We start from the raw sequence: 26,263 nt of genomic DNA, 5'->3' as shown, positions 1-26,263 counted from the left end.
ATGCTTTGCCTTCTTAGATAATGAACCCAATTTTTAGGTGGTTAATAGCGTAATTCAACTGACAACACATTCATTTGCGTTCCCTCTAACTTTGCACTGCCAAAAAGTGGGCAAACTGTCTCTTCATTTTGTTTGTGCAATTTTAGTCCTCAGAATATCTGTGTTCTTCATCTGTCATGAGAACTATTCCGTGATTGCTACCTGAGATCCTTTAATTAACATGTTGTGTTTTAGAGAGATTGTTCCTAAACAGAGAAAAGGTGGTTTGCTAAGTGCAGTTTTGATCTGTTATCCCAGTTCAGTGAATTTTTTTTATGCTTTATTTGTATTTGTATTGTCTCAAGTTTCAAAGACAAAGTTTATTCTTTTTGTAATGTTTTTTCTATAACATCTCCTTCTTAATATTGAAGTAATTACTTGTGCATAGGTCTGAATGTTCTCCAGTCCATTTGATAGGCTGAACACATAGAATATGTTCCATGTATTCTAAGCATAGACATCTTTAGAAGAGTACTCACATCAATTCCTCTTTTCCATCCACTCTTTCTCTGTGTCTTTTACAGTGCCTGACCTTTAGGCGCAAAGTTTACTTTATCCATTTTCACCCAGCATCCACTTCCCTCACCAAATCCAACTTAGTCTTTCCTTAGGTCTGAAAGCTTCCTGGGACTTTTACCCTTCACTCTTTATAAGAAAGGACACATATCACAAGTTCTGTGAGAAGATGGCTTCTTTTGTACTCTCTTAGAATCTTTAAGCATGTTGAGCTTTTTCCGTCCTCTGGACACAGGGAAATTATCTGATTACTTATTTGCAACATATCATTTACTTTTTCCCAGGTAAGAATTCTGTTACCCAGTCTGTGGATAATCCTCTAAAATCCTTTTGTAAGGGCATAATCTCTTTTGTCCTTTGACAATATAACAGCTACAGGTCAGGAATTCAAAGGATTATCATTTTAAAGGTTTGCAGAATTTCATGTCAAGGCCCATAGTGTATCTGCTCTTTATCTCTCCTCCTGAATTGAAAATGTATGTCAGCATGCTAGCAACTTTTATACCACACGCTCACTTCACTTTTCAATGTTTTTTTCTTATATTTTCCTCTTTCGTAATATCTTTTGGAATTACTTTATCATTGTCTACACTCCCTATCCCCGTTTGGATCTAACTAGTTTCTTTGCTGCCACCCCACACCACCAGTGCTAAAGTCACTAATGACGAGAAGAACAGAAATTCCACAAGCCACTTCCACCTCACCTTGCCTTCAGCAGGCTCTGATACTCTTGTCAGCTGTCAGCATCATCGTCTTTTGGCCTCCACGGTACCCAGGCATCTTCCTGCCCCTCTGTCGCTCTCTTTCCTTGCCTGCTCATTCTCCTCTGTTAAACATGGGCATTCCTCAAAACTCAAACTCAAAATATTTGATGACTAGCAAAGGTAATTATCTCAGGACTCTTGATCATAGCACAGTTTCTGGTATTCATTGTTTTGTTCATTGTTAACCTACTTCTGTTTTATTGCATAATGAACACCTGGATTGTAGCTGCTTTTTTGTCTAAGTTCAGTTCAACTTGACCAATATTTGCTGGGCTACTTAGTTTCAATATTTTCACCAAATGGCATTGAACACCTCTGACCAGATGAATTACCACCTTCCCCATCCTCAGTCTGAGATTTTGTTTTTTTAAAAAACAACAACAGAGTTATCTCTTACTCCAAGAAAGAAGTGAGATTCTCTGTAAGGTATCTCTTGCTATATAACAAGTTACCTCAATCTTAGAGGCATATTACAACATATATCATCTCTATATTTCTGTGGAGTAGGGATCTAAGAGCAGCTTAGAGTTTCCCTGGTGGCTCAGATGGTAAAGAATCTGCCTGCAATACAGGAGATTGGGGTTTGATCCCTGGGCTGGGAAGATCCCCAGGAGAAGGAAATGGCTACCCACTGCAGTATTCTTGCCTGAAGAATTCCATGGACAGAGGAACCTGGCGGGCTGCAATCCGTGGGGTCACAGTCAGACACGACTGAGCGACTAACACTTAGCTGGGTCTTCTGGTTCTGGGTCTTTCACAGACTAGAGTCATCTTGAGACTCAACTGGGGAGAATCCACTTCCTACCTCACTCATTGGTTTTAGGCAGGATTCTGATGTTTGGGGGTTTCGGACTGAGGCTTCATTTCCTCACAAGCTGTTGGCTGAAGGCATCCCTCAGTTTCTCGTCACATGGGCCCCTTTGTAAAGAATCTCACAACATGAAGCTAGTTTCAACAGCACAAGCAAGTGAGAGGACAGGAAAGTGCCAGCAAGATGGAAATCTCAGTCTTCTGTGCCATCCCATCCTTTTGCCTTTTCTGTTCATTATAATCAAACCACAAATCCAGCCCAGACATAAGAAGAGGTGTTTACACAAGGATGTGAATACCAAGAGGTGGAATCACTGGGGCCATCTCAGAAGTATGCCTGCTACAGATACACCTTATCATGATCCACTTTACAGTCTAGTTTCCTTGTCTGCATTTGCAGTCAAAATGGAATAATTATTACATGGTTACAACAACAACAAAGCACATTTTTTATTTCCATGGGCCATCTTCATGGTACTATGGTATTCACAGTTAGATGATTTAGTAACGCATTAGTAATCACCATTCAAAAAAGGCGTATGTCTCAGATCTGCTGTTGTTGTTCAGTCGCTCAGTCATGTCCGACTCTTTGTGACCCCATGGACTGCAGCACGCCAGGCTTCACTGTCCATCACCAGCTCCCAGAACCTGCTCAAACTCATGTCCATCGAGTTGGTGATGCCACAACCATCTCATCCTCTGTCGTCCCTTTCTCCTCCTGTCTTCAGTCTTTCCCAGCATCAGAGTCTTTTCCAGTGAGTCAGCTCTTGGCATCAGGTGGCTAAAGTATTAGAGCCTCAGCTTCAGCATCAGTCCTTCCAGTGACTATTCAGGGTTGATTTCCTTTAGGATTGACTGGTTTATTGCCTTGCTGTCCAAGAGACTCTCAAGATTCTTCTCCAGTACCACAGTTCAAAGGTATCAATTCTTCAGCCCTCAGCTTTTTTTATTGTCCAACTCTCACATCCGTATAGGATACAATCATACAGAATTAGAGACCTTGGAGATTTGTCAATTGCACTTAAAACTTCATGATCTGAATGCCACTCATCTAAGTGATATATACAAATCAGTAATCTTATAAAACATTACAAATTTTAAAAAAAACATGTTCAGTCTTTGTTGGTGCCTCATTAATGAACTGGAGAAGGAAATGGCAACCCACTCCAGTGTTCTTGCCTGGAGACTCCCAGGGATGGGGGAGCCTGATGGGCTGCCGTCTATGGGGTCACACAGAGTCAGACACGACTGAAGTGACTTAGCAGCATTATTGAACAGAGCATATTTCCGTTTATATTAAGGAAATGAATTGGTCAGACTCTCTTGGACAATACTTAAAGGATATTAGCAAATTAAATGCATTTTTTAAAAAAACTATCAAAGCTGGGAAGTAAAAGGATCATTGAACTTTAGACCTCATCGGAACAAATAAATGCAGGCAACAGTTGACCAAAAAAACCTTGGAATACAGAGATACTGGCAAGGACTAAGAACTCCAACACTTTAATTTAAAATTTTTATTTTTAATTAGAAGATAATTACTTTACAATATTGTGATGGTTTCAAGACAATAAATAGTAGTGGAAGTTGTGGCAAACTGGAGAACACAAACCCTGCCTCTCCACTAAAAAAAAAAGTCTCCTTTCCACTTTATCAATTAAACAAAGCATTCAGGTCAGTTCAGTCTCTCAGTTGTGTCCAGCTCTTTGCGACCCCATGAACGGCAGCACGCCAGGCCTCCCTGTCCATCACCAACTCCCGGAGTTTACTCAAACCCATGTCCATCGAGTCGGTGATGCCATCCAACCATCTCATCCTCTGTCGTCCCCTTCTCCTCCTGCCTTCAATCTTTCCCAGCTTCAGGGTCTTTTCCAATGAGTCAACGCTTTGCATCAGGTGGCCAAAGTTTTGGAGTTTCAGCTTCAACATCAGTCCTTCCAATGAACACACAGGACTGATCTCCTTGCAGTCCAAGGGACTCTTAAGTGTCTTCTCCAACACCACAGTTCAAAAGCATCAATTCTTCGGTGCTCAGCTTTCTTCACAGTCCAACTCTCACATCCATACATGACCAATGGAAAAATCATAGCCTTGACTAGACGGACCCTTGTTGGCAAAGTAACATCTCTGCTTTTTAATATGCTATCTAGGTAGGTCATAACTTTCCTTCCAAGGAGTAAGCGTCTTTTAATTTCATGGCTGCAATCACCATCTGCAGTGATTTTGGAGCCCAAAAAAATAAAGTCTGACACTGTTTCCACTGTTTCCCCATCTATTTACCATGAGGTGATGGGACCAGATGCCATGATCTTAGTTTTCTGAATGATGAGCTTTAAGCCAGCCTTTTCACTCTCCTCCTTCACTTTCTTCAAGAGGCTTTTTAGTTCCTCTTTACTTTCTGCCATAAGGGTGGTGTCGTCTGCATATCTGAGGTTATTTAGTTATAGCTGTGACTTTGCTACTTCTGTGTCATAGGGGAAGAGAATCTCTCCAAAAATTAAAGTCTTAATATGACTTTATATCAGAGAATCCCTGATTATTTCAGAGTTCGAAAGAGCATTGCAAATGTGTTATTATCTCACCTTGGCTTCCTGCCCACCATTCTGCTCTTAAAGACTCTAGTTCTTTCAAGGTACTTGAAATTCAAATGTTTGTTGATTCTAGTCTTGATGGTTGATGAACGTGTGTTCAAGCTTTAGGGGCAAAGTGAACAACCAATGTAAGATCTTAATAACTTCAGAAAGGAAATTTCAGTCTTATTTCCTTGTCACTTAGAAAAACGATAGAAACTCATTCCTATTGCTTCTACTGTTTTTCAGAAGGGCAACAGCAAAACATAGGCTCCAGGCATAGATTCTATTGTTGTACCTTCTGACAGGGTAACTTCATTCTCCTGTACCATACTCTGTCTCCATACACCCTCCTTCTTTTGTCTTGCATTTCTTTCTTTTCAGTGGCCAGTATCTTAAACATCGTGCCACTCAATGTTGACCTACCACCCTGTGGATATTCAGTTAAAGATTTACTCTCAAAATCCCACACACATATGTTCACTGTTAACATGGGAACCCTAACATAAAGTGAATACATGATTTAAACCCATGGTCTAACTGAGGGCATAAGATATTCTGCCTCCTGTAGGTCTGGTCCTTGGTGAAGCTGTGGTGTTTCTAGAGTATTTTCAAGATCTATCCAGTTCTATAAATGTCTTGTGGCTCTGGGGCAAAGAGATATGCTCACTTAGATCAGAGTAAAAGATCAACTCTTTTTCAGGAGAGATATTGGTGCCATTGAGAGAAGGAAGAAAGAATAGTTCATCTTAAGGTTAAAAACTTAGGTCATTTGGAGTAAATAAAACAAATTTTGAAGTGACAGCAAGTCATTCAGATCTATCTTGTTATTTCTTAGCCTATACAATCAGATAATGAACTCAAGCCACTGTTAATAGTGGCTTCACACTATGAAATTTATTTCTTACTCATACTAAGTCAGTGATGGGTTAGGCAGCACTCCTCCAAGCAGAACCTTGGGGATCCAGGCTTATTCTGTGATGTGGCTCTCCCATCTTGGAGTTCTTTGAGAGCTACCATAAGGGGAGAGGGGAGAGGAACATAAACAATAACACAGGATGTTCTGTTGCCAGGCTTGGAAGTGCATTATTTATTTTAGTCTGCATTTGATGCACCAGAGCTGAGTTTCATGACTGTCACTAAACCAAGCCAAGAAATACAGTCTCCCTTCCCAGGAAGTACTAATGGAATTCTTAAGAATCTAGTCATTCTGTGTTAAAAACACCTTTTTCTTTCTGCACCTTGACTGCTGCCTTTCTTCGCACAAGTGTTCATTCCTTAAGATTTATTCCTTGGAGAAGCCTTTTGTGACATCCTTTATCTGGGCTAGCATGCTAATTTAATCTCCTGTGCTCCCATTATACCTGATAAGACTGCCTATTGACTAGTTTGTCTCTTTCACTCAAGATCAGGATCTTTGTCATATTCATTTTCATTTTGTAAGCATGGAGCACCTGGACATAGTAATGCTCAGTTAATATTTATTAGATTGGACTGAGCCAAACAAGAGTGCAGATTAGAAGTCAGTCCTGAATAGGTCAAGATAGGACTCCCAGGTTAGGACATTTCCCAGCTTGGCACCTTTATATTTAAATGTTTTACAAAGAAGTAAAGCAGGTCCTTCATGAATATAACACCCACAACCTGATGGCCTGCATTTTCTTCCATAGACCTTCTCCACCATGCCTCATGTTTTCTGTTTACAAGTGGATAACCAGTCTATTACTCAGGAATACATTGGGAGAGGGAATGACCATAATTTATAAAGTTCTTTGAGCCTTTTGAAATGAGAAAGCCCACTACACACAAAGTATAAAGTAGCTATAACTGTTTCAGCTAGATAGATATCTAAACACCTACCAGACATGAGCGCAGTCCAGTCCCAGCTCACTGATGGACGCTCTGTTTCAAGGCTTTTATGCCATCTCAGAAAGCAAAGGTGACTGCAGCATTCTTCCTGAGCTAAAGATGGAGGATTTTCAATGTTTTATTTTAAGTGACTTTATCTTGGAATAGTTTATTATTTAGACCAGAGAACTGAGCTATCATTGTACTCATTATCCCCCATGATCATCACAGAGAACTATGGGAATTCTGCAAGTAAAAGGTTCCAATCTATCACCATCCGCAGCTGCTGTCATCCTTCAACTTTGAGAAGTTCATCCTCATTTAATAAAAAATAACGGCTCCCTTGGAGTGACACTAAAATCAGCAATAAGAGTAAAGGAATTTAGACATCTGAGCACTTTCTCTTCCTCGTGTAATTCTCCCAAGAAAATCCCAGGTTAGGGCAGCAAAGGACCTTAAGCTATCCATCTCAGGGACTCCCCTGGTGGTCTAGCAGTCAAGACTTCACCTTCCAGTACAGGGGTGAGAGCTGACCCCTGACTGCAGAGCTAAGATCCCACATGCTTCATGGCCGCAAAACCACAACACAGACAACAGAAGCAATACGGTAACACATTCATAAAGGACTTGAAAAATGGTCCAGATTAAAAAAACCACATCATGTTCTATTAAAACATATGTATAATCCAGCTCAACCTCTGGCCTGAATCCTTTCACAGGTGAGGATAAGCATAGGTTATATTAAATGGCTGGCCTCAAGGCAGAGTGTCCCTAAGCAACAGAGCAGGAACTAAAGCCCAGGTGTCTGTCCTCACGCCAGTTAGGTCCTGGGTGATCCTTTGCTATACCCAAGTCTCTGAAGATGACTATGTATTTGTGAGAGAAACTGTAAAAGTGCAAGAGAGAACCAAGGGACTAAACACAAAAAGGAATTGTTTATAAAATTGTGTTTCGAATTTCAGGCTAAGAAGGCCATTTTTGCCATTTCTGTAGTCCACTAAACTTCCTTCTTAGGACTGGGAGCGAAGGGCCGTGGCAGGGATCCAAAAGCCCTAGAAAAGCAGGAAGGAGACAGACTTGAAAAAGGAGGGAGGCAGACATAGACCAAGTCAGTTGTCCTGCAGCTTCTGAGGGTCAACCCTCCTGTTTATTCTTGTAGGTGGCCTTAGAGAAGCTTCGCTAGCAGCAGGAATCGCTGTGTCAAAGGAGGGGGGAAAGGCATAATGAAATAAAGCAAAATAGCTAAAGTAATCTTATTTGTTTTCCTCTTTAATCTGGGTAGAGAGGAAGGAAAGATAGGTGAGGTGAAAGGGCACTCTCTAAGACACATCTTCAGAGCATTAAACTACACGGAGATGACATTTTTATAGGATTAAGCCAGGAAACAGCATGGTGTAATAGTTGGGAACATGGCCAGAACTCCCTGGGTTTGATTTTATCTGACCCATAGAGGTGTGTTGAGTATTAAATGAGTCAATATTTGTAAAGCACTTAAAATGGAACCAGGTACATCATATGTGCTGTATTCATGTTTATTAAATAAATTTTTAAAAGAAGATTGAAGGTGAATGGATGCATGCATATGTGTGGCTAAGTCCCTTTTCTATCCACCTCAAACTGTCACAGCTTTGTTAATTAGCTATACTCCAATATAAAATAAAAAAAATTTTTTAAGCTGATTTCCAAAAAAAAGATTAAAGGTGAACCAAGAAAAAAGTGAGGTTCCTTCATCCATTTTTATGTCTAAAATTTATTATATCAGGTATAAACTATAAACAAAGTGAATCTCTTTTTACTTATTCCTTTAATAGATATTTTATGAAATACCTACCACACGCCAGGCACTGTACTAGATGTGGAGCATTTGGTGTTAGGAAACAGGACCTACAAGGTCATTCTCCTTCACAGCTCATTATGCAAACAAAGAATAGTCAAAAGATGTCGTCTCAGGTAGTAAGGGAATAGACAGAGTGACAAGAATGTATGAATGCTGTTTCAGATCGATAAACTAGGATTCAGACTCAGGCAGCTTAACTGAGGTTCTTAACTATATTGTCTAAATGCTATACTTCAAAGCACGATGAGGATACTAAGTGGATAATCCCTTTAAGTTGCCTTCAAGGAACTTAGAATTTTACAAAAAGGAATTTTCTTGAGCTTTTACTAACATAACTTAATTCTAGGTTAAGCACCTACTACTTGTGTCATGTTGGACATATTACTTAAATTCTATAATTCTGTTTCCTTACCTGTAAAATGGAGATAATAACAGTAGAACCTACCACATTAACTTACTTTGAATTATAAATTTTAAAATGTGCATGAAGCGCCTGTCACTTAGAAGGACTAAGTTAATATTGGTCCTAGCCACTTGTATTCATTCAGTAAGTGCTCACTAAATTAGCAAAACTTAATAAAATTGGTGGGGGCCAAATTTGCCTGGGGCCAAAAAGCAACAGAAAGGAACTCAATCACTGATATAAGATAGTCTACAACTAAAAATGTCCATGACTACATTGGAATAGTGAGCTTTCCATTTCCATTTCTCACAAGGCAGATTATTCACGTTTTAAATAAGGGCAAAACTTTAAATTCTGATCATCATCCACTAAATTAATTTTTAATCCCTTTAAGATGATTATTTAACCTATCAGGAGCTAAGAGAGAAGGTATTTAAAATCATAAGTGGGGCCTTCTTATCTAAGAAATTAAATGAATAAGCATAATAACAAGAGGGCTTCCTGTCTGCACCTCTTAGAGGTAATGTAATCAATCCCCAGAGCTAAGTGGAAAGTGGGGGAAGAATGGAGGAGACAGTACTTCAGACAGCAAGGGCTCAGTAAATGTGGGTGGCCCAGAATGGAACAGAAGTGACACTGAGAAGCTTCATGTTCAGACCATGACAGTGTGGCTCCATGAAATTGTTAAAGACGTTATGATTTCATTTAAAAAAGCAGAACTAAGTAAATTTACATGAGCGCTCCTAAACAATATACCCACAAATGTGAAGAGCCATTATCCCCCACCTTTCCTGTACAGTTGAATTAAGTTCTAGTTTAAAAGTTGGATATAATTTGGCTACGCTTCTTACTTTCGATCAATAGCAGTCAAGTGAGAAGTCTCTGTTCAGTTTCTGTCGGCAAATGCCTTGTGCATCTACTTATGTCTCAGACACAGTGGAAGGAGAAAAAAAGATGAAGTTATATAGTATCTGCCTTCAAGGAGATTGCCATCTAGCAAAGAAAGTCAACCCAATATCCAAGTGATTTTCATAAAAACAGAGCATGAACAAACTGTAATAGAAGTAAAAATACAAGCTTTGAGCATTAAATGGAAGGGAAGTTCTCTTCTGCTCAGGAAATCACAAGAAAGTTCCTGGAAGAGGAGGCAGATAAATCAAAAAAACAATTCTATGCACCTTAAAAACTTCTTTGTTGTGTCAAGATTGGGGATAGCTCATGACACTCCAAGCAAAGTGTGACCAAGAGTAGTTGCTTAGCTTGTTCAGGCAGATAGATATGCTACTTTTTCCCACTTGTAATAACCATCGTTTGAAATACAGCTCGTGCCATCAATCCAGTTATCAATTTCATCCATCACTTTGCCCTTCAGGCTATAATGAATGAGTCAAATGCTTCAAATCCAAGAAGACGCCTGGAGTCCTTTTCAGTGGAGCAGCTAAACTAGAACTGAGTTACTGTTCTCCCACCCCTAAGCTAAGCAGTTTTTCATTACATGGTATTTCTTTTTGGTTATTTTCTGTTGGTGGTCAATGGGAGTTTAAATTTCCATCTTTCAGGTTCAAATTTGATGTTTGATCTTCTGTGGACTCACAGTGAACACTTTGCTTAGGAATCCACCTTCCACCTTTAGAAAAGTGGCTGACCATTTTTCTAGCATCTTCTATTTTAGTAAAGAGATATTGAGCTTGGTTTTTTTTTTTTTTTTTTTTTTTTTTTTTGAGGGGGAAGAGAGGTGTTTTATTTTGTTAGTTAACAGATAACTACTGCTCTTATCAGAGGAAATGAGTACTCAAGAAGCCACCAGATTCCTTCTTTCATGTCTTCAAGAGTGCTAAATAGATACACTTTAAATGATTTTTAAGGTTATAATTTATGAATCACAGAATTATAGCAGGTTAAAAGCTTTTTATTCAATTCATCATCAGTTTTAAACCTCAACTCCTTCTCTATTTAAAGGCTACTGCTGGGTGGGAAAGAACTGTATTTATAATTTTCTAATACTAAGAGGTAAATATATTATAGGAATTGTTGAATGTGAAGTTTTCTCCACAAATGTACCATAGATTATTATAGTAAGTATATAGAAGATTGCTTTTCCTGGCTTTTTCCTTCCTTCATTGGAGGGACTGCTGCTGAAGCTGAAGCTCTAATACTTTGGCCACCTGATGCGAAGAGCTGATTCATTGGAATAGACTCTGATGCTGGGAAAGAGTGAAGGCAAAAGGAGAAGAGGGTGGCAGAGGATGAAATAGCATCACCAACTCAATGGACATAAATCTGAACAAACTCTGGGAGATAGTGAAGGACAGGGACTCCCGGCATGCTTCAGTCCATTGGGTCACAAAGAGTCAGACGCAACTTAGTGACTGAACAACAGAGGCATGGAAAATTGGTTTCCCTGGCTTTGTCCTCTGGGACTCAATTACGTTATCGTCTATCAGCATTTATGGTGTTTACTTTCAACAGAACACTTTTCTAAGTGCTACTGATGTAATACAAAGCAATAATCGACCTTACAACCCAAAGACCTTAGCATTTCCAATAGTATGTGTGTCAGTCGCTCAGTCGTGTCTGACTCTTTGTGACTCCATGGACTGCAGCCCAACAGGCTCCTCTGTGCGTGGAATTCTCCAGGCAAGAATACTGGCATAGGTATCCATTCCCTTCTCCAAGGAATCTTCCCGACGCAGGGATCAAACTCGGGTCTCCCGCACTGCAGGGCGATTCTTTACCGTCTGAGCCACCAGGGAAGCCACATAGGGCTTCGGAGCTAAATGACAATTAGGGCAACTGCGGATGCATAAGGTCTGCAAACACCCACGTGCCCAGATGATCATCAGTGAATTTCTTATTCATCCAATCAGCTCATTTTGGCTCTATGCTAGGTTGAGATGGGGGTGAAAAACGGATAAGACTTGGTTCCTGCCTCAAGCAGTTCTACCTACACTTTGGACAGAGACGGATATGACAAAAACTAAACTACTATGTGAAAAAATCTGCTACAAGAGGAGGGGAGGACTAAGTACATGGAAGCCATGGAAAGTTTTCTGGATGGGTACATAATGCTTGAGTTTAATTTTGAGGAATTAATAGATATGTTTAGCAAATAGGTCGTTGAGGGAATCACTCCAGACACGGGATGCTGCCTGTGTTCCGACTAGATCTAGAGACAGCAGGGAGAAATGGATGCTCATGTTCATCCATTCTCTCTCTGTCTCTCTCTTATTCACTTTCATACACACACACACACACACACACACACTCACATAGGCATTCACTTCTTTAAGTATTAATCCCAAGAGAAATTATGGAAGAAACGCCTCCCAAACATCTCCGACTCCTCAAGTTTTATTTCTTTTCTGGAACTTGTAAAAACTTTGGCACTTAATTTTCTTATATTTGTATATATCTCAAATACACACACACACACACACAGAATTGCATATTCCTAGAAGAAAAGAACCTTAGACCCTTTTATATTTTTATAAATTTTGTGCTTAAAAATTCTTGTTACATTAAATAAATAATAACTACTGAAACTATTGTTAAGAACTGATTCACTAGTGGGGATTCACATAATTCGAGCTGAAAATTCTTAGTTACCTCGGTGTCTGAGGTAATAAAAAATTCTGAGATGACCAAAAAACAAGCAAACACCGCAATCTATAAGACTGGAGACATTTTCCTAAGAGTCAGTCTGTTGTCTCATCTACCGAATGGTGGTGGAATAGTTCTGAGTATTCCCTCACTATAGATAGAAAAGGGGTTCTCAAGAATTCCAGGGGTTCTCAAGAATTCCAGGCAGGGCTTCAGACTGTTGTTACACTTCTCTGCATATTCCAATCCTCACTGAAATTTTTCCTAATATTCATTCTGGGTCTTTCAAGTCACATGTGCACCATTAATCAGACCACTTGTTGACTGTGTGACATCTGCCTTTTTCTCCCGCTCTCCCTCTAGTGTATTGTAGTTGATGATTCTTGTTACCAGAGCTTGAAACAATGCCACCAGAACTTACCAAAAGTGTTCTCGGTGCTGTTAACACCCACTGAGTGTGCCAAGTCTGCTGCTAATGGTTGCCAAAGGCTGCCTCAGAGCTGCAGGGGCCCAATGTGTCCAAGGTATTAATGTCTGGCTTCTGCCTACAGTGCCCAGAGACTCCCCATCAAGGGCACATTAGCCAACGCCAACTGAATGTCCTGCCAATATCACTGAGACCTGCCAGTGTGGGCACCATGACCAACTGCTGGTGCCCAGTGTTGGGGCACCAGTATCTGCAACATGGCACCATCCCTGCCTGCTGATTAAGTTTCTGGTGCCAGTTCTGCTAATTCCTTTTGTCCCCAAGTCCCAAAAATGTTTCATGATACAGATTTCATATTGAAGCTTCTTATTCTTAAGGCATGATCCACAGGCGCTGAGCCAGGTCCAGTAAGAGAGCCAGATCCTGAAATCCATGCAGAATCAGCCATCTCCTTGAACATGTGTCTGTTATCCTGTTAATCAAATACATATGCCTAGGCCACCTTCTTTTTACCAGAAGAGTCTTTTGAGTACCCTGGGTTGTCCATTGAAAACAGACTCATGCAAGACCCACCCTGCAGTCATCCATACATTCCTATGCTTGACAGATGAATGCAGTCCTGTTCAAGTTGAGATCCATGCCACATGGCTGCAACCATCAAGTTGACAGAGTCCCATTCCAGGCTAGAGAACAAGGAACACTTTATTTTGTGTTTCAGGAAGTTGTCTGGAATTTGACCACTTCTCACCACCTCTCCTCGAGCACCCTAGCCCTGTCTCTCCTGGGTTACTCCCCCAACTTCTGAACAAGCCTTTCTGCACCTACCCCTTGCTTCCCTCTGCTCTCTTCTCAACACAGCAGCCAGAGTGACTCCGCTGAAATGTAAGCCAAATCAGGTCACCGCTCTGTGCAAATTCTTGCACTTGCTCCCTGTTTCCCATAGAATGAAAGCCAAAGTCCTTACAGTGCCTTCAAAACTTGACATTATCTGGCCCCTGATTACCTCTCTGACCTGTTCCCTGCCCATCTCTGCCTGCACAAGCTGCTTCAACCCTGCCCCTGGTTTCCTTGTTACCTTGCATGGACACCAGCTCACCTCCTCCTGAGGGCCTTTGCTCTCCCTGTTCCCTCTACCTGAATCCTCTCCCCCTAGTTGCCAACAAAGCCAATTTGCTCCCTTTAAATCTTTGTTCAAATCTTGCCCTCTGAATAAAATGTCCCCAAACCACCCTATTGAATACCACATTTCAACTTGAAATCAACCCTGAATATTCATTGGAAGGACTGATACTGATGCTGAAGCTCCAATACTTTGGCCAACTGATGTGAAAAGCTGACTCATTGAAAAAGAGTAGGAGATACTGTGAGAGAGATTGAGGGCAGGAGAAGAAGGGGGCAACAGACGATGAGATGGTTGGATGGACATCACCAATTCAATGGACATGAATTGGTGCAAACTCTGGGAGACAGTGAAGGACAGGGAAGCCTGGTGTGCTGAGGTCCATGGGGTCACAAAGAGTTGGACACGACTGAGCGACTGAACAACTACCACCCATCCCCGTGCAACCTCCAGAACTCCCAGTCCTCCTATTGTACTGTCTCTTTTCACAGCATTTCTCATTTTCTGACATAATTTCTCTATTTTTATGCTTGTTTATGATTATTTGTCTCCCCAGGTAGAATGTAAACTCCACAATGTCCAATACTTTTTTATGTTCTATGCACTGATCTATCCAAAACAGTGCCTAGAATATAGTAGACATGCCTTATGTATTTGCTGAGTGAATAAGTAGATGGGTTAATGGATGAATGGATGGATAGATGGATGGGTGGACAGATGTATAGATGGATGTGTTGTAGGTCCTCAACTTTGTAACTCTTATTTTTTTTGCCACATTTTGCCACCTTTTGTATGATATCCCTTATACTTCCCCACCCAAGCAGAACACAAGTTATTCATTTATATACTTCTAACTTTGGTTTTATGATACATTTATCTATTTGAAGTTTCTTCAGTGGATATGTTATTATGCACATGCCTGGAGGCTCTGAGAAAGGACATGGTTTTTAAATATCAAATAAATAGAATTGGCATTCAGAAGGTTCATTATCCTCTGAAGACGCAAGTTTGGAAAAAAATCTTTTTTAGTTGAGACTAATAACAAGCAAACAATTTTCCTGACTCATAGTAGCATTTAAAGTTTCTGTTTCAAGAGCAAAGCAGTGTTCTACATAACCAGTGCACTACATAAGCATTGTAGGGACACGAATGTCGGCAAACATGTACTATGGGGGTGGGTGCGGGAAGGGGGACCCTGTGTCTTTTTTTAAATATAGTTCATATCAGTGGTGGAGGCTGTAATGTGAGTGATGGTGGGCATTGTTCAGCACCTTATTCTAGTTGCAGTAAATCCTCTCCATCTTTAATCTGAGAGCTTGTTTCATAAAAGAGCTTTGCAACAAGGAAGTAAATTAAAACAAATAGTGATATTTAACAGAGGGCTCTAGGGTCAACATGATCTCAACAAGGATTTTAGAAATGAAAAGATGGTGAAAGCATGTTCTTTGATTGAATTTTTAAAAACACCCCTTTTACCAAAAGCTTCAGAGAGAAGTACAATAAAAATCGTTCAGTAAAATCATTCAACCCCAGTGACCATGTTTACATGTGTACTGTGTAGTGGTTGTGTTGGTCCTTTCATCCAAATCCCCACAGATCTTGCCTCGCAGACAGCAGCGAGGTTCTCAGGTGATGCTCCAGAGAGCCGTTACTCTATGCGTGCACAGAAGAGCCCTGATTAGCAGTCTGCTCACACTGTTTGCAAAGCAATGAAGAGATTGCTTTATGGCTGTTGGTGTTGTTATTGTCGTTTTTTTCTGCCATGATTTATAGACCTTCTCTGTTTTGGCACTTCACTCCTTTAGTTCGTAATCAATCCAGTGCCTTTTAGGAAGGGTTACCCCCCCCCCCCAACTCTGATGGCTAGAAGGTTGGCTAGTCTGGCTAATGCTTCTGTTTGGCCACCAGCCATCTTGATTGTGCTATTGGAAATTTATCACCATGTGTCTTAAAAACCTTTCTTATCTATGCACTTTGTCCATTGCTTCACTTCCAGTTTACTCCACTAAGACTTGTCCAAATAAGGAACATCTCAGGTGTTAGACCTTAGTTTATTTCTTTTATTCATTAAATAGAAATCACAGAGCATAAAGAGATTGTACCCAGGACAAAGCATTTCACTTTCCCTTTATTCCCCCTAAAGGTAGTGCCAAGTAATATTCAGGCATCACCTCTTCATGCTCCTGCCCTGTTCCTAAAGCTGGGAGTCTGCAGTTGTCTGAACATTCAAATACGCAAAATCAGCAAGGCTCAGTTGGAAAAATTAGAGGAGGTGCTATTATCTGCAATTAAGTCCATAGTAACATCTAAGCACAATTCACTTACCTCTGAGTGTTTAAGTTTCTCCCTATTCTTTTGCAGAAACTGTCTCAATAATTGGGTCTTATTGCAAACCAGTGGGCTTCAAGAAACAGATATGTATATGTTATATGTCTCCCTCCACTGCTGCAGACACACAACACAGAGACTTTATCACACCCTGCTTCCTAACAAGAGTCACAGTGAATGATATTCATTTCCACAGAAAGTATATCATTACATGAAGTACTCAGAGTCTCAGGCTCCATAAAGGGCATTTTCCAAAAGATCACTTAAAACCCCTCACTAATGAGATAATGTGTTTGAAATCACTTTGGGTTTTTAATCTCATATGATTGTTAGGTGATGTTTTTATCATTGATAGTCCTATCCATTTGGTGGACATGTCTCTCCCAGCAAAGTTGCACTCTGACAGCTCTTAGATGGTGGTAGATAGACTTTTTTCCTGGGGCTCCGTGTTCGGTGGATCTGCCTTTCTCTTTTATGTTCAGTCAGTCTTTTAAGAGCATCTGAGCCCAGGTCTCAAAGCCTGTAGGAGACCTGATCCTTGTGCTACTTGACGGGCCTGCATTTAGCCTTGGCCGCACGCTGTCTGCCAACACGGCTTGACCTGGTTTATTATCAGGCCCACTACTAGTCCAAGTCTCGGTTAGCAGCAGGACAGAGCAGAAGAGGCTGGGAAAAGGAGGAGGGAAGGGGGGAGCTACTGGACCATGTCAGCCATCTGTATGACAAAACTCCTACCAGGGAGTCAGAGTACAAAGTATATCCAGGTAGAAGAGAGAAGCCATGACCCATTGCAGCTAGGTTTACAGTAAGTGGTGGTCAGGTTGGTGTGTATCTGGGGAGCAGCACGTCATACAGAAAGCTGCCCTGCCCATATGAGGACCTCCACCTCACATGTAAGGTTCCAGCATTTCACATATAAGGATCTGGCTCTCACCAAGTCTCAGCAAGGCAGCTTCTTTCTTGTTTTGTTTTGTTTTTAAGTAGCTGCTTTGAATACAGAGATTATTAACCCCAAAATTATCTTTGGCTATGCCTCTCAGCTGTGATTTCCAAGAAAGGCAAGCAAAATCCCCAAAGCAAGAGACAAGCCCTCTACCCGACTCCAATCTCCACGGCACTCAGGGACTCTTATTCCTTTATGTCTCTGACTTCCTCAGCCGTGAGTCCTCATTTGGCACTCCTTTCCTTGCCTTTTCCCTTGTGCTTCCGAAAAACTTCATCTCCCACCTTCTCTTCCCATACAAACTCCTCAAAAGAATCATTTAGATTGCACTTTCTGAGTCCTCACCTCTGACTTGCATCGCAGCCTGGCACAGCCTAGCTTCTGGGCTCTTCTCAGCAAGATGCCAGACCCCCACGAACCTCTCTCCCTCCTCCTCGCAGCAGACCTCTTCACACATCCCAGTACCGAGGCCCGCAGCCTCCATACAGCTCTGCTGCCCTCTCTTCTCTTGTTGTCTCGACTATTCTCTCTTCAGTCTCGTGAGTATAATCCGCATCCTTTACTTTGAAAATGTTGGTTTGTCCTCAGGCCACTTCTTTTCCTACTGCATACCCTCTTCAGCTCCATCCATGCATGACTTCAGCTCCCACTTGTCATAAAAATAACTAAGATTTATCCAGAGCTTCTTTGTGCTGAACACTGAACTAAACACTACTTGCATTATATTGTTGAACACTTATGGCAACCCTCAGAGGTAGACATTCTTTTTTATCTCTCATAACACTGATTAGAAAATGGATGCTTAGCAAGTTTGAGGAGCTTACTCAAGATCATATAGCGGTCTGTGCTGCTGCTCAAGGCCACAGGTCTCCTCAGACTTCTCCCCCAAACTTAACATTGCTATTCCCCAATATCTTTAAATTCTCACATCTCAAAATTATTCATGTCATTTTCTTCTATTTTCTTTTCTTTCTCAGCTGGTAATACCACCGGTATCAAAGCTAGAAACTTGAGGTTTCCTACATTTTTCCACCTCTTATTCCTGGCATTGTTGTCACAAAGGGATGGTAGTGCAATTGACAGAAAGACGCCAACAAAGGCAGTTAAAAGAAATGAAGTTTCTTTCAATGGCAACAGATATGAAAACTTATGGCTTCACAAAATAAAAGACAGTGCAGTGTACTGTCAAATGGAAGTACAGGCTTCCTTTAAATGTTCTTCATGAAGTTACCTTATTTAATTTTTAATTCTGCTTTTGTTAAAGGCTAAGGCACTGACTTAGAGACCTCCTTGTGGTTTAAAGAATAGAATGCTTACTTCTCCCCTGTAATAATCTGACAGTGAGCAATCCAGGTTTGCATGTGCACTCTGCTCTATGCAATTCTGGAAGGACCCAGGACCCAGGACCTTCCATCTGTTGTTCTATCATCCTCTAAAGTACTGCTATTTAAAGAGTGGTTCACAGATTGACAATGTCAGCGTTGCCAGGGAGCTTGTTAGACATGCGGAATCTCACTCTCCCTTCAACCTGTTGGCTTAGAACCTGAAGGCTAAGGTCTCCCATATGACTCGTGTACATTAAAATTTGAGAGACATTTCCCAAACTCTATACTATTGTTTTGCCCATGGGACCAAAGCTAGGCTGTCAACACAGATGTTTCAGCTCAAGAGAAGACCTTTCCCCCCCAAAAAAGGAAACTCTAGAGCAAAGAATCTTTTAGGTTAAAAGTGATCTGGAAGTTACATTAACACTTTCAGTGGCATCCCATAGGCTCAAAGGTATTCTCATAGAAGCAGCCAGAAGAAAAGCTAGTGTATCACATATCTAGTTAAGTAGATATGAGCCTAATTGAAGCCCCATTACTGTGGAAGAGAAAACAGTTTTTGATGGACAACAATGGGGCTCTGTCTCAATTTTGTAACACTTTCAAACATAAAAATATCTGCCAGATTTGTCACTGAATTTTTTAGGTTTCTTATTCTCTTGATCTAATTACCATGCTGGTGTCATAAGCCAGCTTCATAACTTGTTGCATTGAGAACTATTTTTTAAATTTAATCCCAAACCATTTACAATGTAATTCCATTTTCCCTTATTTTTATTTCCTTTTTCTATTTTTGTTGCCTTCCTCTTTTATATTTTTCATCTTGTGGCTCTATCAGTTTATAAAGTATTATCCATGTCTGAACAGACGAAGCTGGTCTCAGGCAGAAAGGATGACAGATAATAAATATATATGTATGTCCATACATATGTGACAAGTCCAGAATATTTCAAATAAAACTAACATATTAATAGAAAATAAAGCTATAGTGATCATGTGATCTTACAAAAAACCTTCTAGGTCAGTGGTTTTCAAATATTTCTTTTTTAAGCTTGCTTTCTTCTTATCTTGTAAGACACTTAAAATATGAGTTATTCAACTGAAGTAGTCCAGGCAGTTTTAGAACCTCAGCTGTTTAGCTGTCTTACAATCCTTGAAGCCTTAGGACACTGCAGAGCACCGTCCTAGGGTCAGTGATCTCTGCCCGCTGGGCAGCCTGTGATGTTAACACTGTGTCCCGTCTGAGGCCAAGTTTGCTTTAAGAGGCTCCTGGAGGACAGTCAATGCCCATTTGGGGAGAATCAACAAGACATCATGAGCAACAGGGAAGATCTTTGATGAAATGTACCAACATATCCTCATTCTCCTGAGACAAGCTTTCTTCCCTGCTGTCTCTGATTGCTATTCCAGCTTAGGTTTTCCCCAGACTTTGGGGTTCACTTAGTTGAATAGTTGCAAACCTGTTATCATGCCTGCTCACCACTCTGCCTCTCAGATTGCGGATTGTGCCTGACGCCCATTCATGCTCACAATACAGTAGGCCCGGCAGCCCCTCGAGCTGGCTCTGCCTAGCCTTGTCCTGCCCGATGAGCCTGCTGAGAGAAAGAGGATCACCACTGGCAATGTGAGAAAGCAGTCACCGTGCTTCCTGTGGACGCACTCAAGAAGGAAGTGTGGATGACACCTGACTCTAGCCTAACTGTCCTATGAAACTGAAAGTGTTAGTTGCTCTTTGCAACCCCATGAACTGTAGCCCGCCAGGCTCCTCTATCCATGTCCCATCTTGTACTAGAAATCTTGACTATCCATGTCCCATCTTGTACTAGAAATACAGTAGATTATGCCCCAACAATTGTACTCGTAAAATAAAGAGTTACTTAGTTTAGGATTAGTGAAAATACAGTACACTGATGTTTACTAGATGAGAGGCACACAGCTTGGACAGGATGCTGACGTTAATTTAGCTTCCCAAGTCTCTCTTAGTCTCATGTAGATGAATTTGCCAGTGGATTCATAAATTAAAGAGTTTGGAATATTTTATATGTTGACTTGGTTAGGCCACAGTTCCCAGATATTTGGTCAAACATCATTCTAGGTGCCACTCTGAAGGTATTTTTTAGGTGAAATTAGCATTTCAATCAGTAGACTGAGTAAAGCAAATTGCCCTTTAATGTGGATGAACTTTATCCAACCAGAGAAAAACACTGAGGTGCCCCACAGAAGTCAAAGGAATTCTGCTCCAGGCTGCCTTCAGGTTTGAGCTGCAAATTCTTCCCTGAGTCTCTAGTCTGCCCTGCAGATGTGACACTTGCCAGATTTCAGACTCATGCGTGTGTATGTACACAGCCTATTAATCCTGTCTCTCTGGAGAACCCAGACTAATACACACACCAAGAGTCTTGAGATAAACAGTGACTTTATTAGTCCATGTTCCCTATATGTCAAAATATCAGTGGTTTATAGCAACAAAATATACATATAGTTTTTCTTCCTCATGATTCAGCTAACTTCAAGTGGACTCACTCAAGCTCCAGAGAGCTAGGGTAGACTCCAAGCTTCAGCCTAGATTTAGGTTTGCTCCACAAGTCTTCATCTTTCTCATAGGGCTAGCAGTTGTGGAACTACTCAGCACTTGTTTTTCTTATAATAGAGCATAGGAACACAAAAGGATAAGTGGATCACAGGAGTGCAGAGGCCTCATCTAGAGACCCACCACACTGATGCTCCACCTGTTCTACTGGCCAAGAAAGTACACGGCCAACATCAGTGAGATGGTTAAATTCAGTACAGATTCATTGGCAAAGGGCACAGAGGTATAATTCTCATCCAGGAAGAAAGCAAAGAATTGGAAATGATTCAGTCAACTTGAGGGACCTTGTTAGGTATATTTTTAAAAAGTAACTGTCAACTGTGGAAACAGGGAGTATAAAGAGGTTAGCAGGCATAAACTCTTTCAGAAACAAGGTAGAAAAGAAAAGGAAGCCGTGACAGAGGAAAGAAGAATTTTGATTGGAAGCTGAAAAGATTAGCAGCCAAAGGACTCAACATATACAGTTCCAAAATGAGCATGAGCCTCATTTAGGGCACTAAGGAGGGAAGGAAAGTTATTGAAGACATATATTCAAAACTGCGCTAGGCAGTGTGCGGACCTTGTGTCCTACGATCCTTGCAATGCTGCCGCAGATACTGCTGCCACATTCCAAAGTTCGTTTTGGAAGAAGAGAATTGAATTGAAAGACACTTTGTAAATCAAATGCAGAAGACTTGTTGGCCTAATTAGATATGAGGTAAAATAGAAAAGAGAAAGTTAGACGACTCCTGAGCCTCTGCTTGGGTGATGGTGTGCTGTTGTCGTTCCGTCACCCAGCCGTGTCCAACTCTGTGACCCTGTGGACTGCCGCACATGGGACCCTGTGCCCATGGGACTGCATATGGTGTGATGTTCCCATTAACTTAGTTGGGGAATACAGAGGGAGGGCACTTGTGAGCCAAAGGAAACACATTTTGCTTGTGTTGGTGATACTATAGGACATCTATATGAGATATTTTACAAATAGTTGGAAATTTGTATCTTACAGCTCAGGAAGCCAGTCCTAGAGAAACACTGTAGAAATAAAGGCAGAAATCATTCCAAGCATGGAAAATGATATCTGCGAAGACATGAATGTGTCTTGCACGCACAGTTCATGTTCACGGAATGGCTAGCAATTTAGCATACTGTTTCGACAAACTGATGTGTTTAATTATATGTGTTAGTTTACATACAGCAGAGGAGTGTGAGATGAGGTTGAAAAGATAACTTTGTACTTGGTCTCAGTTGTCCTAGAATGCTGGAAAAGGACTTTTGGGCTTTTATCAAGAAGGAGCTTCTACAGGATTTTGTGCAAGGGTTGACTTAAGAGCCTAGAGACTGATATAGCATCATAGTATAAGCTGGATCAAAAAGGTGGGAGGCCAAGTGGAAGACTATTGCATTAGTTTTTATAAGTACCAATAAGAACCTAAACAGAGTAGTGGCAGGGAGAACAGAAGTGAAGGAACAGATGGAAGAATTGCTTTGAAGGAAATTATTGTGCAGCACAGTAACCATTCTGCATGTCGTTAAATATGTGTCAAGTTAATTTTGTAACTTCTTTCAGCACTAATAGCTTCCTTTCTTCAGGTATGGTATAATTTATTGGTCATCTGCTCGCATATTTAAATAGGGCTATAATTTCTATGAGGGAGAGACTCTAACTTGTTTTGTTTCCTGTTCTTCTGCAACATTCATCAGAAGAGGCACGGGCTAATGTCTAACGACTGAGCGACTGAACGAAGGCTGCCCCTGTGTGCATCAGGGTACTCATTCCCAGGCTCTCGTCACACTTGCTCTGTGGCCCTGCCCCATCTCTCATCTTTCCACCAGCTGTTTCCCTCCCCCTCGCCTCCTTAAGGTTGGTCGGGAGAACTTGTCTCATAGGAGTAACCAGATTTCTGAGCAGTTTGCCAAAACTGATGGGACTTTTTTTTTCCAATCCTGCCTTCGGTCAAGCTCAGTTGGTTCTCTCTTTACTATTTTTAATGTTATCTCAGATGTCTCCAATAGCTTTCAGTTTAGTTCAGTTCAGTCGTTCAGTCGTGTCTGACTCTGCAACCCCACGGACTGCAGCACGCCAGGCCTCCCTGTCCATCACCAACTCCCAGAGTTTACTCAAACTCATGTCCATTGAGTCGGTGATGCCATCCAACCATCTCATCCTCTGTCATCCCCTTCTCTTCCCACCTTCAATCTTTCCCAGCATCAGGATCTTTTCAGATGAGTCAGTTCTTTGCATCAGGTGGCCAAAGTATTGGAGTCTCAGCTTCAACATCAGTCCTTCCAATGAATATTCAGGACTGATTTCCTTTAGGATGGACCGGTTGGATCTCCTTGCAGTCCAAGGGACTCTCAAGTGTCTTCTCCAACACCACAGTTCAAAAGCATCAATTCTTCAGCACTCAGCTTTCTTTATAGCCCAACTCTCACATCCATACATCCATCCACATCCATCCACATCCATCCATCTCACATCACATACATCCAATAGCTTTACAGTTATATAAAATATTAAAAATTAAGTTCCTATCCATTTAAGCCTCCAGTTTTATTTTCTTCCCCAACCCCCACCCCAATTTAGTCTTCCCCCAAGGGACTGGTACCTCTCTCTTTTCTGACTCTAAATTCCCTAATGCTAAAGAAGGAGAGACCTGGGGGAAGGCATACTTCTTTATAGTTAATTGGGTTTGCTTTGCAGAGCTCCGGCGGGTTTCCCATCGTTGCTCTTTGACTACTGCTGACCATTAACAACCTCTGGGTGGCAGGTGGCCACGGGGTGTTCTCTCAAAGGAATGGTGTGTGGATACCCAGGGTGACCTCTGAGGACCCTACTGCACAGCTCTCTGGTGTGGGACATATGCCTCTGCCCCAGCTTGATGCGCCTAGACGCTCTAAGTTTGTACCCAGTATCACGGCTGGAGTGGTCAGCTTCTCAGATCGCTAGCAGAAAGACCTCCCTGGCAAGCTACTAATTTCAAACCTAATGATTCTCTCTCCATTCCTCCTTCCCTTTTTTCTAGTTATTTCCTTGTATTAACTGGGACGGCCAGGGAGTTTCCTGAGGCTGGGGTGATTATTCAGGGTAGCAGAGCTGGTTCAGCCACCTCCTAATAAGTCCTGGAAAATGCCTCTAGCCCCAGTATTTTTTTAATTCTCTGAAGAATGTGAAAGTATTTAATACCTTGGAGCCTCTGCTTTTGGGTCCTAGTTGCCAATTTTACTCATAGATAACATCCAGTTATTTGCAACTGCTGGTAAACTTCATTTTGCAAATCCTGAGTTGTCATTTACATTTGTAACTACTGTATAATAAACACTGAATTAAGTGTTATGTGAACAAACATCTAATGAGTAGCTAAAATGAGTCAAGCAATGTAAAAGCGAAATACAAAAATCTGATGCAGTTTAGATGCCAATGCAAATAATGAATTACATGGTAATGTCAAGACAGGACATTTAAACCTTGAAATGGAAAACAGACTGGGAAGTGGAACAATAGGAAAGATAAAAGGAGAAAACGGAACTTAAAAGGAGTAAATATAATCCCAGAAGAAGAAAAGAGAGAGAAAGAAAGGTAGAAGTACTTGAAAATATAATTGCCTTGACCTTTGTTCATGCCTAGGAAAAAACAAAAACAGCTACACAGGACAATTTGGGTACTTTTGGGGAATGCTAATACTAACTATATGTTAGGTAACATCATTTTGTCAATGTTAGATTTCTTGGGGGTGATGATACTGTGACTACGTTGGAGAACGTCCTTGTTTTTGGGGCATTGCAATAAAGTGTCAGGGATAAAGTTTCATGATGTCTGCAAATGGTTCAGGAGATATGTCTTCCCAATAATTCATCTAAAATTTAAAAGATAGATGTTGTGTGCATGTGAATGAGTGAGTAGGTATAGAGTGAAAGGCAAAAACCAAATGTAGTAAGAAGTTAGCCTTTGGTGAATCAAGGTCCTGGCTATTCTGGAAGACATGGCCATGTACCATCTGTATCTCCCTTCAAGTAAGGACCTGCCAGACTTCGGGGAGGGTGGGCAGCAGACAGCCGCCAGCTGCCAGCATCTCCAGGGTCTGCCTGCATGGCAGACAGCCCACCCCAGAGCATCTCCTCCCAGGACAGCAACATCCACTTGAGTGGTGGGACCCAAAGGCCCGTTCCTATCTGCCATGCCCAGGACACTCTAATAGCCTAAACTGTGCCAGAGCTCCAGTGGGTTCACAGAGGCTTCATCAAGCTCCATCATACTTTGGCCCCTCTTCTGCCCACTCCTACTTCTTCATCCCTTCTTTCACAGATGTTTGATCCCTAATAAACACTTTGCACCCCTCTCCAAAAGAAAAGGAATGAGGAAAATCTCAAAAATTAGGACACTGCATAATGACAGAAAGTCTAACATGTTTGAGATTAAAATCTGAATCCCTGATGCTCAGACTAATCTTTTCTCTGCTTGCAAAATCAAAATCCTATAGATTTCCATTAATATTTAATCTCCTTGACTCTAAAGGAAGAGGAAAATCTATGTTGCATTTTGCCCAGTTCTGCCGTTCCCATCCTGAATCTCACTGAAGGACCACATCAAGTTGATGAGGTGCTGGCTGTCCTTAATAACTGAAGTATTCAATGTAAGGTGTGGCATGCAAAGCAGCACAAGTCAGAAATGAGTTACTTCAAAAAACCAAGAATTGCAAACTCAACTAAAATTTCAAATAAAAGCCAAAAGACTAGAATAATCCATACAAAATTTTAAAGCCAGAAGTTTCTCGTGCTTAAAATTACTTTCACACTCCAATTTAAACTCAGAAACATCATGTTGCGGTCACACTTCTTTGTTCTCCTAAAAAAGTAAAAGAAAAAAAATCTGTATATAGCTGACAAAAAAATAGGAATCTGTCTGCCAGCGAGTTCTCTATTCACGTCTAACATACCGTAGAGTCTGCAGAACACATGGTCTTTAAACACTCAAAAGCCTCTTCTTGACTGGCTTACCACAGCGGTATGTTTCTCCAGCATGTTTGCGCTACCTACAATACATGTCTTGCATAAGCATGAATTCCTTTGGACGCTTGAGTCATGCAGTATTTTCACATGCTTTGATGTTGTGCATATGAGAATTATCATCTACATTTTGGGAGTGCAGTTCCGTGTGCCTCCA

The 26,263-nt window shown here is 41.1% G+C and overlaps 1 protein-coding gene across 20 annotated transcripts in view; it reads left to right on the top strand.

Moving 5' to 3' along the window:
- Window positions 1–26,263, top strand: part of ANKS1B (ankyrin repeat and sterile alpha motif domain containing 1B) — a 1,065,346-nt gene that overhangs the window by 733,170 nt on the left and 305,913 nt on the right. The window lies entirely within an intron of this gene.

Source organism: Cervus canadensis, chromosome 21, assembly GCF_019320065.1.
Source record: "Cervus canadensis isolate Bull #8, Minnesota chromosome 21, ASM1932006v1, whole genome shotgun sequence".
NCBI classification, from domain to species: Eukaryota; Metazoa; Chordata; class Mammalia; order Artiodactyla; family Cervidae; genus Cervus; species Cervus canadensis.
This window is presented reverse-complemented; position numbering and strand designations above follow the sequence as displayed.